At 42.8% G+C, this 15,787-nt stretch overlaps 1 long non-coding RNA gene across 2 annotated transcripts; it reads right to left on the minus strand.

Annotated features, from left to right (window-relative positions):
* Positions 1 to 590: 590 nt before the first annotated feature.
* LOC310826593 lies at positions 591 to 15,262 on the minus strand. 2 transcript variants are annotated; one of them, XR_014555870.1, is made up of 3 exons: positions 15,089 to 15,262; positions 1,028 to 1,111; positions 591 to 927 (listed from the first exon to the last, which is right to left on the minus strand). It is a non-coding gene; the product is annotated as an uncharacterized lncRNA (long non-coding RNA). The 2 variants fall into 2 exon arrangements; XR_014555869.1 differs by lacking the exon at positions 1,028 to 1,111.
* Between the last annotated feature and the right edge of the window lie 525 nt (positions 15,263 to 15,787).

Here is a 15,787-nt window from a genome sequence, read left to right on the forward strand (position 1 = left end):
ATCACAAACACAATTTCAGAGGGCTGTGTGTGTGTGTGTGTGTGTGTGTGTGTGTTCACTGGCTGCTTAATTCAGTTTTTACTTACTGTTTTACTTGGAGCAAATTTGAAGCCAAAGGTGAAAGTCATACCCACCCACCTTCAACATTTAGGGAGGACAATTTGGGGCACCTCCTGCCCTCCTGACGATGCCATCACTCACCTCCTCTCTGCTGACCCTTTCCTCACCTGCTTGCCCTGCTCCCTCCATCCCCCTCCTACCTTTGTCTGTTGTCCTCCCTCTCCTCCATGGTCTCAGGAGAGCATTGGGAGACACCGTGGAACCAGCACATCCTGAGCAGCATTGGGAGATGTCACACGGATAAGTGTGGCGAGGTTGCACTGAGCTGAGCAGTGATGGGAGTGTCGGCGTAAGGGGGTCAAAAGGCCAGCTGGCTCAGCCCCAGCTGAAACATCTCCCTCTCAGCCTTGCCGCTGCGGAGATTCATCGACCTCTTGCTCTGACGTACAACAGCCACTCAAGCTTGCAGACTTCAGCACACTTTTCTCAGCAGTGTATACTGTACAACAGAAGAGGCTTGAGGCTGTAGATACATACTAAGCTACGCATTTATTAAACATAAATCAGGACAAAGAAACATGTCGTCTCTCCTTGCCGTCTTCTCGGAGAGATAGCTAAAAACAAAAGCTATACAGAATGGAAGTTCCGCTTACGCCAGCAATCTGTGCTGGAATGTAAACAGACATGTGACACGCAACAGTCCCATGTTTGCAGCAAAAGGTGGAATAGAATCCCAACAAGGAGAGATGCTGCATGGACCAGCAGTCTAGCAGAAGGTTGCACTTTGGGAGACACAACACCGGCTTGAGCCTCCTCTTCCTCCCATGCCACAGACATACTTCCAGAAGCCAGACTAAGACATCAGAGCTGTGGGGAGTTGAGAAAAAAAATGATAGGTTAACTTTCCATACCCTCCAAGTGTCCTGATTTAAGCGGAGCATCATGGCTTGACAGAAGCCTCCCTCACCTCTGATCCCAATCTCGGATGTCCCATTATGGCTCTCAAGAGCAACTTCAAGATTCTAGCCTGCATCAGCAGCAAGTAAGCTATCTAGCAAAAAAAGAATAATAATCAGATGTAAACATAGGCAGTTTGAAAGTGCAAATGCCACTGGTGCACATTATGATAAACATGCAAATTATGACTCATTAAAAGTTTCCACTTGGCTTGCAGACCTTAATCTGGAGTAATGCTGCCACCAGCAGCACTTTTCATTATAACTACGTTTTGTTGATGCTGGGGATCAAAACAATGTGTTATGAATACACACAGGCTTAATCCAGGTAGAGCTTTTTGTCTGCGTTTGTAATCACTATTTGACACCTGTACCAAAAAGCAGAGCGGTTAGGCACTCCCTCTGAGACGTGATTGCAGCAGCTGAATGCCACAAACCCAGTTATGTGTCATAAAGCAAAATGTATTGCTTTACAAACAGAAGCATATTAGAAGTCTCCCATGCACACATCCATGAGAGTAAGTCCCACTGAAGTCAATGGGGCATGCTTCAGTCTTTACAAAATGATTATTTCTAGTGTGATCTAAAACTATATTGGGTTCCTTCACACATGACACAGCAGCAAACCCAGGTTTACCATGCCCTCCAACATTTTTTCCAATGAAAATAGGGACATCCTATTCAATAATCATAATTATTTTATTATTTATATCCCACCCATCTGACTGGGTTGTCCCAACCAATCTGGGTGGCTTCCAAAATATATAAAAACATAACATACATGTCTGCCTTCAACCTAAGTTGGCCTGCAACAACAGTCCTATCATGATACAAATATACAGTCAAACAAAATAATAAATGGGTCCCAAAATATATGTTTGGATTAAACCATGTGCCCCAGTTCTGAACAGGTTGAAGACTATTGTGTAGATAACGATGGTTCTGGGTACCACCTTGGACCTTCATCCTAGTAGTCTCCAAAGTGACCAACCAGTTGTGCCTAAGAAACTCACAAATACAGTGTGTGCTTTTGCTCTGCAGAAACCTGTATTTGGTAGCATAGAACTTCTGAAGAAGTGGGCTCCACTTAACAGTTATGATTAAAAGATACCAGTAGCAGTAGCATCTCCAAATTTGTCACATTGCTCTTTCAAGGCCACCTAAGCCAGTAGCTATTATCACATTTCAGGGTAGAAAATTCCATACATTACTGATGGGTTCTGTGAAAAAGTATTTCTGATTTTTCCTGAATATATTACCAATAAACGTTAGCCTGTAAGGGTTTCCCAAACTTGGATCTCCAGATGTTTTTGGACTACAACTCCCACCACCCCTGATGTTGCTAGCTAGAGATGATGGGATTTGTAGTCCAACAACAGGTGGAGACCCAAGTTTGGGAAACCCGGGTCTATATCTAGTTCGTTCGTTCATTCATTCATTCATTCATTATATTCATTATATCTATATACTGCCCTTAATCATAAGATGTCAGGGCAGTTCACAGAATACAATATAAGATAAAATCAAGTAAATAAGTAAAACCTGTGCTTTTTCTGGGGGACGCATACGCATAAACATTTTGTGAATCTAGGTTTGGCCTCATTGAGGGGCAGTATTTCAATATGAGTAGGAAAATGGGAGTACCCCTAAACTTTTTTAAAGAAAAAAAGCACTGAGTAAAACAAAACAGCAAAACAATAACCCGCTCTCCCCATAGCCACATCTAAAAGTCTGTAGAATATTAATCAGCCAAAGGCCTGGTGAAGAATAATATTTTCTCCTGGTGCCCAGAATGCTTACTTTTATAAACATCTACAATACCCTTCCTTAATTTCTTGCATATGATTGCTGTGCTTTAGGATTGGTGATTTATATGCTGGTACTACTTATACCTGTTGGGTGACTTTAGTGGTCCTGGGTGATGCCTCCGATTGTGGAGATACTGTCTTGCCTAGAAATTTTCATTGAAGCTGAAACTGATGGTGTAGCATGCTGTGGAACCAGCCTTACAATGGCATCATTGATTTGTTACAAATATATCACCTTCCCTAAGATCCTAACACCAATTTCTTATCCTTTTTATAAAACAGCAGTCATTTTACCATAGGTGCCTCCTCCTGGTATTTTCTTTCTCCGTCTGTGGCCTGTAAATTATTTTCAAAATGCCAGTTCACTAGTATTGTAATTTTTCACAGCCATCTTTCTAAGCTGCCTGGGGTGGGAGCTTGTTGTTAAGTATATATCAAATGGAGTTGCTTAGATTTTATATTTGCACAGTGAAATCCAGCTGGCTTGGAATGCATTCAACTCTTCATCATTGCTATCCTAAAGCACCAGCCCAGAAGAAAAATGTTCATGCCGTACAATTTTACCTGCGCTCAGGCAGCCTTTGTGACTTTTCTGATCAACGACAGCAGTGGGACATTGGAAATTCAATTTAGCACATGCACTTGAATCAACTTTAAAGGGAGGATAATGCTTCCATCGGCTGCCATGCACAATTTCATTACACAATTAAGCATCAATTAAAATTCCATTAAAATAATGTTTTCCTGTTGTCTTTGCACTGATGTGAACTTGGCACTGCATCTATCTAATACTATCAGCTGATAATCCTATAGACCCAGGGTCATTAAGGTTAATGTGCAACATGGTTTTTCTTTTCTTTTTACTGTTTATGCCATGAATTAGTTTGTTATAGCATATGTTGGTAATGAAACCTGATTATAATAATGATGATGATAGGAACACAAAGGGGTATGAAAGAAGAAGCTGAGGAAATGGACAAACTGGCTCCAAGATGGAAGATGAAAGGCTGGCTTTTAATTAGGCATTATGTTTTGCAATACCCTTGAACTTCTAGTACAAAGAGTGCTTTCACGTTGCCAAAATAATCCTTGATGGGACCAGCACAGAACCTCCAGAGACAATAGTATCAAAATGATTACTAGCGAGTGTTGATTAGAATAGTGAATGCCTCCACCCCTTGGTTACAGCAACAAAACACAAACTCAGTCTCAGAATGATCGTGTTACGGTGGAACCTCGGTTCCTGAATGCCTCCGTTGTCGTACATTTCAGTTCATGTATGCCGAAAACCCAGAAGTAAATGCTTCCATTTCCAAACGTTTTTTTGGAACCCAAACGTGTGACACAGCTTCCCCTGAGTGCAAGAAGCTCTTGCAACCAATGGGAAGCTGCGCCTCAGTTTTCTAAAGTTTCAGAAGCCAAATGGGCTTCTGGAATCAATTTTGTTCAAGAATCGAGGTACCACTGTACCACTGACCAGGGAGCATTTCTGTCTATATGCAAGTATTTGTAGCTGAGACCTGATATTCTCTCCCACCAACAAAGGCAACCCATAGTGCTTACACTCCAGGTTGAGCTTATAACTTGTAACTGCTGCCTCCCATGTTTGTTTTTGCTGAGTTTCCAGAACTGACCTCTCTGGGGCTCAAACCTGGGCAGTGTGTATGGAGGTCCTACCCAGATGACAAGACACACCCCTTTCCCCAGTCTCACTAATATGGTCCAAAATAAACCAAAACAATACATTTGGCACCAGCTTGGCTGTAGGAGTTGCCAGAAGGAGACATACAAGACACCACCCAACTGCTATTAGGACTACACTCCTAAACTTGTTGTATTCTGCAGTTATATGGCTGGCATGACATCTTCATAATGAAATAATGCCTCGGGAAGTGTGCTGTCTCCCCGGGGCTAAGATCCAAGATGTAACTGAACGACTGCAAGGAATCATAAAACCCACTGACAAATACCCCTTCCTCTTGGTTCATGTGGGAACCAATGACACTGCAAGCAATAGCCTCCAGAAGATCAAAAGAGACTACAAGGCTCTAGGCAGAAAATTGAAGCAATTAAATGCACAAATTGTCATCTCATCTGTCCTCCCAGTTGAACGACGTGGCCCAGGGAGAGAGGGAAAAATAGTGGAAGTGAACAGCTGGCTTTGCAAATGGTGTAAACAGGAACGGTTTGGATTCTTAGATCACGGACTGCAGTTTCTTGAAGATGGACTTCTGGCAAGCGATGGGCTGCACCTCACAACGGTTGGGAGGAATATTTTTGCCAAAAATCTCAGAAACCTCATCAGGAGGGCTTTAAACTGACTAATGTGGGGGAGGGAGACAGTGCTCCTGAAGGTAGGAGTCTATCAATTGATGAAAATGATCATCCAAATGTCATAGACCAAATGGAGCAAACAGCATGCAGACCTAGTGGTGGGAGGAAAAAATCCTTAAATAAGAGACACGGGGGAATGATTAATGGACTTCAATGTCTGTACACTAATGCGCAAAGCATGGGAAATAAACAAGATGAGCTTGAGCTCTTGGTACAGCAAACTAAATATGACATAATAGGCATCACTGAAACCTGGTGGGATAAGTCCCACGATTGGAATGTAATAATGGAGGGATACAATCTATTTCAGAGAAACAGACCAGATAAGAAAGGAGGAGGAGTGGCGTTATATGTCAGCGATGTGTATACCTGTGAAGAGATCCAAGATTTAGAACCTCAAAGCCAAAGTGAGAGCATTTGGGTCAAAATTAAGGGAGAGAAGAATAACAGTGACCTCATTGTGGGAGTTTACTATAGATCCCCAAGCCAAACGGAGGACATAGATGATGCCTTCCTGGAACAGATGGCCAAGAATGCAAAAGGAAGGGAGATAGTAGTAATGGGGGACTTCAATTACCCGGATATTTGTTGGATGTCAAACTCAGCCAAGAGCATAAGGTCAAACAGATTCCTCACTGGCCTTGCAGACAACTTCATTGTCCAGAAAGTGGGAGAAGCAACAAGAGGAACAACAATTTTAGATCTGGTCCTAACCAATGTTGATGACCTGGTTAGTGGGGTAGAAGTGGAAGGATCATTAGGCGCGAGTGATCATGCTCTTCTGAAATTTACTATACAGCGGAAAGGAGCAGCCAAGCATACTAGGACTCAATTTCTTGACTTTAAGAAAGCCGACTTCATAAAACTTAGGGAAGTGCTGGGTGAGATCCCATGGACAGTAATACTAAAAGGAAAGGGAGTTCATGATGGCTGGGAGTTTGTTAAGAGGGAGATAGTAAAAGCACAACTTCAGGCAATACCAATGAGACGGAAACATGGAAGGTGCCTAAAGAAGCCAGGGTGGCTATCTAAAGAACTTTTAACTGAGTTAAGATTAAAAAAGGATGTGTACAAAAAATGGAAAAGGGGGGAACCACCAAAGAGGAATTCAAACAAGTAGCCAGCACGTGTAGACACAAAGTCAGAAAAGCTAAAGCACAGAATGAACTCAGGCTTGCTGGAGAGGTTAAAAGCAACAAAAAAAGCTTTTATGGGTATGTTCGTAGCAAAAGGAAGAACAAAGAAACAGTGGGGTCACTCAGAGGAGAAGATGGTGAAATGCAAACAGGGGACACAGAAAGGGCTGAACTCCTCAATGCCTTCTTTGCCTCAGTCTTCTCCGATAAAGAAAACAATGCCCGACCTGAAGAATTTGGAGCAAATGATTCAGCAGAGGAAACACAGCCCAGGATAACTAAGGAGATAGTACAAGAATACTTGGCTAGTTTAGATGTATTCAAGTCTCCAGGGCCAGATGAACTGCATCCAAGAGTATTAAAAGAACTGGCAGATGTGATCTCAGAACCACTGGCAGTCATCTTTCAGAATTCCTGGAGAACAGGCGAAGTCCCAGCAGACTGGAGGAGAGCAAATGTTGTCCCTATTTTCAAAAAGGGGAAAAGAGAGGACCCAAATAATTACCGCCCAGTCAGTCTGACATCAATACCAGGGAAAATTCTGGAGCAGATCATTAAGCAAAAGGTCTGTGAGCACCTAGAAAGGAATGCTGTGATCACCAATAGTCAGCATGGATTTCTGAAAAATAAGTCATGTCAGACTAACCTGATCTCATTTTTTGACAGAATTACAACCCTGGTAGATGAAGGGAACACAGTGGATGTAGCATACCTTGATTTCAGCAAGGCATTTGACAAGGTGCCCCATGATATTCTTGTAAAGAAGCTGGTAAAATGCAGTCTTGACTATGCTACCACTCAGTGGATTTGTAACTGGCTGACTGACCGAACCCAAAGGGTGCTCATCAATGGTTCCTCTTCATCCTGGAGAAGAGTGACTAGTGGGGTGCCACAGGGTTCTGTCTTGGGCCCGATCTTATTCAACATCTTTATCAACGACTTGGATGATGGACTCAAGGGCATCCTGATCAAATTTGCAGATGACACCAAACTGGGAGGGGTGGCTAACACCCCAGAGGACAGGATCACACTTCAAAACGACCTTGACAGATTAGAGAACTGGGCCAAAACAAACAAGATGAATTTTAACAGGGAGAAATGTAAAGTATTGCACTTGGGCAAAAAAAATGAGAGGCACAAATACAAGATGGGTGACACCTGGCTTGAGAGCAGTACATGTGAAAAGGATCTAGGAGTCTTGGTTGACCACAAACTTGACATGAGCCAACAGTGTGACGCGGCAGCTAAAAAAGCCAATGCAATTCTGGGCTGCATCAATAGGAGTATAGCATCTAGATCAAGGGAAGTAATAGTGCCACTGTATTCTGCTCTGGTCAGACCTCACCTGGAGTACTGTGTCCAGTTCTGGGCACCACAGTTCAAGAAGGACACTGACAAACTGGAACGTGTCCAGAGGAGAGCAACCAAAATGGTCAAGGGCCTGGAAACTATGCCTTATGAGGAACAGCTAAGGGAGCTGGGCATGTTTAGCCTGGAGAAGAGGAGGTTAAGGGGTGATATGATAGCCATGTTCAAATATATAAAAGGATGTCACATAGAGGAGGGAGAAAGGTTGTTTTCTGCTGCTCCAGAGAAGCGGACACGGAGCAATGACTCCAAACTACAAGAAAGAAGATTCCACCTAAACATTAGGAAGAACTTCCCGACAGTAAGAGCTGTTCGACAGTGGAATTTGCTGCCAAGGAGTGTGGTGGAGTCTCCTTCTTTGGAGGTCTTTAAGCAGAGGCTTGACAACCATATGTCAGGAGTGCTCTGATGGTGTTTCCTGCTTGGCAGGGGGTTGGACTCAATGGCCCTTGTGGTCTCTTCCAACTCTATGATTCTATGATTCTATGAAATACTTGACATTAAATGTGATATTTTATCTTAAAGGTGGGTTGAATGACCTCGACTTCCTTCCTTTTAAATTTGTATTTGAGCTGGCTTCTTGCCATTTTTGGCAGATCCCAGCTGTTGTTTCAAGAAGTCAGAAGCTCAGCACAGGCCATGCTAATGTTCAGTTGCACCTGAAGACCAGCCTTCACAATACTATAACTCAACTGGTATCTGTGCTTAGTCCACAGTTGTACAATCAAACTGAAAGCTCTCACACAGTAGGCATAAGACAGAGGAATGAAAAGTGTGAAAGAGACCAGTTTCTTCATTGGGTTTCCAATGTCATTTACAGTGGTACTTCGGTTTACGAACTTAATCCGTTTCGGAAGTATGTTCTTAAACTGAAACCATGCTTAAACCGAGGTGCGCTTTCCTTAATGAGGCCTCCTGTCGCCGGTGCCCTTTCACCATTCAGATTCTGTTCTTAGACTGAGGTAAAGTTTGAAACCAGGAAACTACCTCTGGTTTTGAGGAGTTTGTAAACCAAATTATTCGTAAACAGGACTGTTCTTAAACCGAGGTACCACTGTATTTGAAAACCTCCACCCATCTGTGGCCTATAATCTGCTTCTTTGAGGAAAAAGTCTTCCTTTGTTTGTTGTTGGTTGCAGTCTTAATTCCACTAGTAAACCTAATCGAATTCAGTAAGAATTAGATCTGAGAAGTTATGGTTAGGAGTGCAGCCTTAGTATAACTAAATGAGACAAGAGGTGCAAATCATAAATAATTGGTGTCCAAAGTCATTTCTGAATAAGAACTGTATGAAACACAATCGCTGGTATTCTCTAGCAACATACAACAATATAAAAATTATTTGTATCTGAGATAAGAACATAATGCAGTCCAAAGTATAAGTACTATGATAGTATTATGAATGCATTGATAAAATCACATTTTTTACCTTTTCAAGACTTAAGAAACAACTGATATAGAATAATTTCATATAACCCCCCCACTCATATCACCACATGCAATTTCAATCTCATCATCCTCTTCAAATGTGCTAAAGATATCCTAAAAAAAAAAAAAAAATAGAGCACTGTCTTAGTTCAAGTAAAAACAAATCCATTCTTGCCATAATGCAGCAGCTATTATCAATCAAAATTCCCATTTTGTAGCCGAAAGATAAGCTTATAGGTAGATGTGAGTTTACTTCATTGGTAATGAAATTGTTTCAGGATGTAATGGATATTTGAATTCCATCTCGTTTTCAGTTCTAGATATAATGTGGAATAAACGTCTTATAGGCTTTCAGGCAATGCATCTCTTAAAAGATTGGAAAACATGACATTAAATTTAGATGACATGAAGTGATAGCAAACGATTGGCCATAAACCTTAGCAAGTGAAGAGTTAATTCTGAAAGAGGATAATTAAGGCTAGTATGCGGCTTTCAAACAGACACAAATTGTCCTAAATTCATCTGGAGTCCCTTATGAGCACCAAAGAGATACATTTTTGACTCAGATACAGTAGTACCTCAGGTTAAGGAGTTTGGATTTGATATCCCGCTTTATCACTACCCGAAGGAGTCTCAAAGCGGCTAACATTCTCCTTTCTCTTCCTCCCCCACAACAAACACTCTGTGAGGTGAGTGGGGCTGAGAGACTTCAAAGAAGTGTGACTAGCCCAAGGTCACCCAGCAGCTGCATGTGGAGGAGCGGAGATGCGAACCCGGTTCCCCAGATTACAAGTCTACCACTCTTAACCACTACACCATACTGGCTCTCAGTTAAGGACTTAATTTGTTCTGGAGGTCCGTTCTTAACCTGAAACTGTTCTTAACCTGTGGTACCACTCTAGCTAATGGGGCCTGCTGCGTGGCCACTGCACAATTTCTGTTCTCATCCTGAAGGAAAGTTCTTAACCTGAGCTACTATTTCTGGTTTAGCAGAGTCTGTAACCTGAAGCATCTGTAACCTGAGGTATCACTGTACTGAGCAATTTGTACAGGGAGTTGGAGTGTGAGAGATCTGTTTGTATCTGTTTGCTTGGTTTGGAAGCTCCCTGTGTTTATTTAAATAATTAAAAAAGTTAGTAATGGGATTATGAGAAGGTGCTATTACAGGATATTGGATTTCCCCAAAGTACCATATTTTTGCACCATAACACTCACTTTTTTCCTCCTAGAAAGTAAGGGGAAATGTCTGTGCGTGTTATGGAGGAAATGGCTACGGGTGGCATGCCTACGGATTTTCCTCCTCTAAAAACTACGTGCGTGTTATGGTCGGGTGTGTGTTATAGAGCGAAAAATACGGTATATGCTACAGAATTCCAAGCAAAACACCAGAAATTCCAACTTCTGCACAACAATTAGATGCCATAGTCCTGTCATTTTTTTACATCAAAATGCAACTCTGACCCAATATACCCCCCCCACTTAATGAAAACCAAATGCACAAAGCTACAGAATATAGAGGGTGCTTAACCTTTCTGCTTCTAGCCAAGTTTCCTCTCAAAATCACATTACCTTTCCCTCAAGCTGTTCTCTTCCAACCAGCGAAAGAGCTAAATGCCTATAATGTCCTTGAAGCCTTACTATAGGTAGTCTGAAAACTCTGTACCACTTCTGCCTCCCTGAGTAGTTGTTAAATAAGAGTCCTTTTGTCTAAATGCAAATATTGGGAATTCATGCAGATAGCTAGGCTAGATGAGGAGAGTTTCCCTCTTGTTTTTGTCACTTACAGGTATCATTATGACTGGATTATTCTGCTGACTTTTCCAGCCTTCTAGACAAAGTCCAAGCAGTTTAGACATATATGAGAAAGGTTATTGTCAGAGCCACCCGAGGTCCCAGCTCACAAGAGACCAAAATCCAGTCCAAGTTATATACAAAAGGTTTTATTGAAGAACATTGTTGTCGTTACATCCAAGCTCCGTGGCTCAGCATCTGTTATCCTTAGACGTTTGAAGTCCCCTCTGAGTCAGTCCCGCCCCTGCACCAGCTTAAGAGGCTTGTACTGCTCCACCTTTTCCTCTCCTTCCTTTTCCGCAGGGTCTTCCTGCCCCCCTGTGCTCCCTCCCTTCGGGACTCCCCCGAGGCTGAGTCTTCTGACGCCTGCTCCCCCCTCCTTCGTGCTTTGGGACCAGGCTCCTCCTCAGGGCTCTCCTCATTTCCGCGCGCCTCCACATTTGAACTTGGCACGCGTACGTTGCCTCTGACCTTCCTTTCGACCGTTACGCTACTCTCGGTACTACACTCCTCCCCTTCCGGCAGGACGTTCTGCTCCGAACTCCTTCCCCTCTCTGCTCCCTGTTCTGCTCCTTCTGACACACTGGTAACTCCACCCCCTTCACTCCGTTCCGATGGAGAGGCCGGTCCCGATCTCCAACCCCCACCGGGGATTCCCTCTTCGTTCCCCTGCTTCTGACTGCTTCCCTCTCTACTGCCCCTTGGCCTGACCAGGGGGGCTCCCTTTTGGGAATCCTCGGATTCACTTGACGGACTCACTGACAACCTCGGGTCGTCGTCGTCCTCTTCCTCGTCACCCTGGGACCCCTCCCCCTCGCTCTCTGTCCCTGAAACCCTGACAGTTATGTTTATTTAAACTGAAGCCAGAAGATTGGGGAAGCGTTCTGTTATTTTATGCCATAGGGCAAGGAAGAAGAACCCTGGGGTTGTTGCAGGGCCATCACCCCTGTTGGATTTCATCAGCACTGGAGGGCCAAAGGTCCTCCACACCTGCCATAGAGACTCTGTTCTTCATCTGTTGCCCACATTATGCAGAAATATCTGCTATTCAGACTCAAAAATGGGTTGGGTTTTTGTGAGAGCTTAGTTGAGTGCTCTCAATGATGAAGCCTCCTTGCAAAAGCTTTCTGCAATGGCTTGCACATTGTTTTACGGCACACAGATCAAGGAGGACTGATCTCTGCCTCTTCCCCCCTTCTGGGCCCTTAAGGTAAGTAATTTACCATTGTGACTTGGAAAGTGGTGTGAGCATTCCCAGAGCCCCTGTTAATTATTTAACTGGCACTGAAATGGTGAATGCCTAAATGTGTATTATTGAAGGCTTTAAAGTGGCAAATTTACACTGAAGTATACTAAGTGGTCTCTGAACTCCTTGATGGGGTGATAATTAACTATTGTTGTTTTCTGCTAGCTAGAACGTGAGTGTTTAACCTTAGATCCGGTGACACAGGTACTGAATTGCAAATTCACCATCTTGGAAGGGTGGTGGCCTGTTTTTGTTCTCAGGCTCTGGGGACTAAGGATGTGTAAATGACCCTCTCCAGTGAGTGAATACAGATCCTGGCAAAATGGAAGTTGTGAGTAAAGAGACCATTGCTTATAGGTCTGTTTGGAATTATCTTTTATTTCTAAGATGCTGAGCCTGTGCAGGACAATGCAAGATATTGTATGGCACTATTTGGCTGTATCTTTGAGATCTGTGTTCTGTATTGAAGAAAATTCTGCAAGTAAAGTTTCTGAATACAATACTTCATTCCAAAAAGAGTCATTTTTTTAATGCATCCAGTTGTTCCAAGCTACACAATATCAATATCTGCAATTGCCCCAGCACAGCTTCTTTTTATAGGGCCTTTTATTTATGGAAGAAGGGGGACGCGGGTGGAAGAAGGGGGACCTAGGGCTTGCCGATCAGAATGTCGGCAGTTCGAATCCCTGAGACGGGGTGAGCTCCCGTTGCTCGGTCCCTGCTCCTGTCAACCTAGCAGTTTGAAAGCATATCAAAGTGCAAGTAGATAAATAGGTAGCACTCCGGCAGGAAGGTAAACGGTGTTTCCGTGTGCTGCTCTGGTTTGCCAGAAGCAGCTTTGTCATGCTAGCCACATGACCTGGAAGCTGTCTGCGGACAAACGCCAGCTCACTCGGCCAATAAAGCGAGATGAGCGCCGCAACCCCAGAGTCGTCTGCGACTGGACTTAATGGTCAGGAGTCCCTTTACCTTTACCTTATTTATGGAAGAAATGACACTAATGATGTCCCAATAGGAATTCTGGGACTTGTAGTCTTAGTCACATATCTGGTGGTAAAAGACATCCAGCATTCTTTATAAATAAATAAAAATATATGAAAATATTTTTTTTTTCCAGTTCCTAACCACCAGCTAAGACAAGAAGATGATGGAACCCCTGATAAGGCAAGACTTTCTTATTCAGACAGGCCATTGAAAACTAGGTGCAGACAATGTTGACAACTAGACGATCACAGTAATTGGTATTTTAATGCTGGCTCTAATGATGCTTTATTGTATCTTAACTATTGTTTTTAACTGATTTGTATTCATTACTTTATATTTTATAATGATGTTTTGAAAACGTTGCAAGGCGGAATATAAATACGTTAAATAAGAACTGTAACCAGAAAGCTTTATTCCAGTCAAAGAGAAGATTCTCACGGGGAATAAACTGAGGTTTGTTTTCCGCTTGGCATATCACTGGAATCTACAAGTTCTTCAACTATCAGGCAGCCCAGGGGGTCTGAGTTGCAAGATACATTATAGCCCCTTCCATCTCAGGCTGTCTTTTCGCTACCAACAACTTCAATTTGACAATTAGGAATTTGCTTTATTCATTTGGATAGGTAAACTCTGCTTATCTTAAGCATACTGGAAGGATGGGTTTAGTTCTGCTTTTAAAAAAAACCACTAAAGAGTTTTAGTGGTTTTTTTTTAAAAAAAATCTGTTCTAAGAAACTTGAAAAATATATATTCTGGGGCAAATTCTTTTCTGAATGTGCAGCATGCTGACTGTTCATAATGTGTCTATAGTGTACCAATGGGCAAATCATTGTAGATCTTGTCACAATTGCTTTTTGAGAGCTCAGGCTTGCTATTTGCTGCCACACATTGATATTGCTAAGAAGCCAGCCAGATGTTGTCATGACAATTCCCATAGAACGTCACAATTTTGCTCTGAAAATGATGTGTTTTGGCAGCCTTTCTACCACAGAGGCATAGTTCGCTCTCTCTCTCCCTACCCTCCAGTTTTAGGCTGTCACCATCTTAAAATTACCATTTCCTAGAGAGTTTCATGAAGTCCTTCAGTGGTGCTGTATATATGGAACAGCAAATGCACTCATGGGATCTTGCCCAATGTTAAATATTCTATTAGCTTGCGCCATCTGCCTTCCCTCCTCCTTCTTTAAGAAGTCTTTTTTTAAGAAGTCATATTTACTAGATCTAACTTTATATGTAGGCTTTCCCCATTTTGCTAATTAGCCAGCATTCTGTCATATCAGGTGTTATTGGGTTTTCCTCCGATAATTAATCATATTAAAATTTTCAGGAATGTCTCACAAGGAAGCATCTTCTCTTTCTGGATAGTTCTTGGCAAATAGAATCAGACCAGCCTTCCAATAACACAGAGCATGAGCGGCTGTTGCTGTTTATTTGTTACTATCAGAATGCTTGGCTCTTTATAGAGCACAGGAAGAGACATCTCTCTCCCAGGGAGCTTACAATCTAAAATTCAGTGCAGGGCAAACAATAGAGAAAGGGATAAATAGAGAATCAATACTTGGTTGTTTCACATGCACATGCTTAGTCTTAGTTATGGGTTAAGTTCTAACAGTGCAGGCTGGTCTATTAGCTAAGAGGGTTATTAGCTAAGGGGGCACTGCCCCACCAATCTAAGTCTACCCTTAGCGCCAGGCTCTGTTTGCCTTCTCACAGCCAGTCTGGGCAGGAGGGGAGTGGTGACATTGCCTGTCTGCTACCTCCTCCTTAATCTCAGCCTCTTGTTTCCTGCGGTTATTATACTTTTCAGAGTTGTGCAGAAGTTGCCCTGGGTCGTTCGACCCTTTAAAATAGTTATCTTTCTCCTTCTGAGAGAAAACAACAGCAACAACAACTATGCAATATACTTTGTTTTAAAGTTTTAAAGTTTTAAGACAGGCATGTAATACGTTACTGAAACATATTTACGTGAATTTGTACCTGAGGCCGACTCATATTTACAGACTGGCTGAGGCAGACGGCAGAATAACACAACATTTTTGCCGCTCTAACAGTTGAAACTCACACAACAGTTGATAACTGAACTGAAGCAAACTGCCTCAGGCGTATGACATCACAGGATTCTATGCTACAGCACCAATCTTTTACATAGTATTTTGGAAACACCATTCCCACAATTCCATGGATCTGCTCTGTGTACAACCAGGCAAAAGCACTAGGATGTGGAATATCTAGCCAAAGTGCCTCCCAGAACTCTTTGCAGGCTAATTGCCTCTTTGCAGGCTAAGTGCTGGTGATGCAGCCAGGGCAACACATGAAGAGGGTGTCAATCTCCACCCTGCGACAGATCATTATTGGGTCACGGCTGCCCGGCTGCAATGCTGCCCTCTGGAAAAGGTGAGCGGTCTTGCTTAACTGGATGATGAGAGAGGGTGGTGACATAGAAACCTCTGAATTGGAGTTCACTGTACAATGGTAAGGGTCACATTTGTCCCTCCTCTCTTTTTTTGCTTCTGGCCACCATCACTGGCATGTGGCTCTGGAACGTTGACACAAAGGAGCGCAGCCATTGGACCAAAAATGGCACAACCCCTTGGATTGTGGAGTGGTGTTCCCTTGTATCAATACCATAGCTGTCAACTTTTCTTGCGAGGAATCCTATTCGGAATAAGGGAATTT

This window comes from Podarcis gaigeae (genome assembly GCF_964106915.1).
Source record: "Podarcis gaigeae genome assembly, chromosome: 10".
NCBI classification, from domain to species: Eukaryota; Metazoa; Chordata; class Lepidosauria; order Squamata; family Lacertidae; genus Podarcis; species Podarcis gaigeae.